The 1,605-nt window shown below is 41.0% G+C and overlaps 1 pseudogene; it reads right to left on the bottom strand.

The window, feature by feature from the left end:
• Positions 1-743: 743 nt before the first annotated feature.
• On the bottom strand, positions 744-1,300 carry LOC103286818 (60S ribosomal protein L18-like; annotated as a pseudogene).
• Between the last annotated feature and the right edge of the window lie 305 nt (positions 1,301-1,605).

The raw sequence follows: 1,605 nt of genomic DNA, 5'->3' as shown, positions 1-1,605 counted from the left end.
TTGTGCATTTTGCTATTCATAGCCCCTTAGTATTTCTGAGAATGTTTTCTTGCAATAGAGGCTTGATCAGATTCAGGTTTGACTTTTTTTAAGCAAGAATATTTTATTTTGTGTACATCCATCAGGAGGCATAAAATGTCTGGTTGTCTCTCTTTTTGACATGTTAACAGCCATTAATGATCATTGCCTAGATCTTTTAATTCATTAAGAGCTGCAAAATGCACTCTTTTATTATTCCTTTTGCATTTACTAGCTGGAACACTTCTCCAAAGAAGCATTTTTTATCAACTATTTGTTTACCTTGAGGCAGAATAAATATTTCTTTCCCTGTGTTAACCAGTTTTTAAATAACGAGTTAAATCTCTAACATTTTCCCAAAGTAATCAAAACATTTTTTAAAGTATCACAAACTCACAAATTAAAACATACTTGTTATGTTTCAGAGACCTTTACAAGTTGATGAGTGAGTTTATTGGGAAAAATTCGAATAGTCCTAATTTTTCTTGCATTCTGGTATGACAAGCTGTAGATTGCCTGCCCCACACCCAGAGTCAGCCATTTTTTCCAAGGATCCCTGGATCCTTTTAATGGGAAGTTGTATCTACTAAAGATCACCATTTGGATGATAAGGGTGTCTATTGCTTCTGGATTGGTCATTGCTTCTAGGTCCTTTCAGTGGACAAAGCTAAGAAATAAGTAATTCTTTGCATGCAAATCTTTTAATAACAAGTTAGGATCTGGGGTTAATTTTTGCAGCTGTGGCTGGCCCATGGGCCTCTTGCGTACTTGAACTTCTAGCCCTTGGACCACAGGTAGGATTTGGAATGGCTGTGAGGGGTTCCTGGGGCCTTGCCACAATGCCTGTCCACTCCTTGGCCCTTGCAAGGACCAGAAAGCAGGATGGTGGCACAGCCTTTGGGGGAGTCCAAGGCCAGCTGGTTGAAGGTGAGCATTTTGCTCCTGGACTTGAGGAGCTGGCTCTGGTGGCTGCTCACACGAAGTGCACACACTGTCAGTTTGGACACCTCCTGCATGCACACATCACTGGTTATACTAGTAGTCCCTACAACCACTGTGGGTTTGCCTTCCCTGCTATGAAGCTTCACTTTCTCAATATCCCGGAAGGGGACAGAGGTGGCAGGTTGGTATGACTCATGAACAACCTCTTCAGCGCCACATGATTGAAGGTGGAGTTGGTTCTTCTGGCCAGAAACCTGTACAGCTTGGCCAACAGCCCGAGGTAGATGTCCTGGCTCTTGGGCGCCTTTCGGTCTTTGTTGTGGTGAATGTCCACTCCCATGATGATGCCTCCTGTCCCACCAGGTCTGGAAGGGGCAGACAAAAGTATTTTTTTAAGACAAAATACATCATAATTTCACACTGACGCTTCCAATTCAAATTCAGGACTATAGGGTTGCATTTTGTTCCACACCAACATTCCTGATTCTGGAACTAAAATAATTACTTAATTGCTTTATCTTACAATAGCATATAACAATCAGAATAATATTCAGATTACCACCAACAAGATGATTACTGAAAACAGTGTAAGTTGTGTTTGCATTTCTTTGATCCTTAGAATATTCATTCCATTAGGGATGAATA

The sequence above is a fragment of the Eptesicus fuscus genome, chromosome 3 (genome assembly GCF_027574615.1).
Source record: "Eptesicus fuscus isolate TK198812 chromosome 3, DD_ASM_mEF_20220401, whole genome shotgun sequence".
NCBI classification, from domain to species: domain Eukaryota; kingdom Metazoa; phylum Chordata; class Mammalia; order Chiroptera; family Vespertilionidae; genus Eptesicus; species Eptesicus fuscus.
Note: the sequence above shows the minus strand (reverse complement) of the source record. Positions and strands in the feature narration are given on the sequence as shown.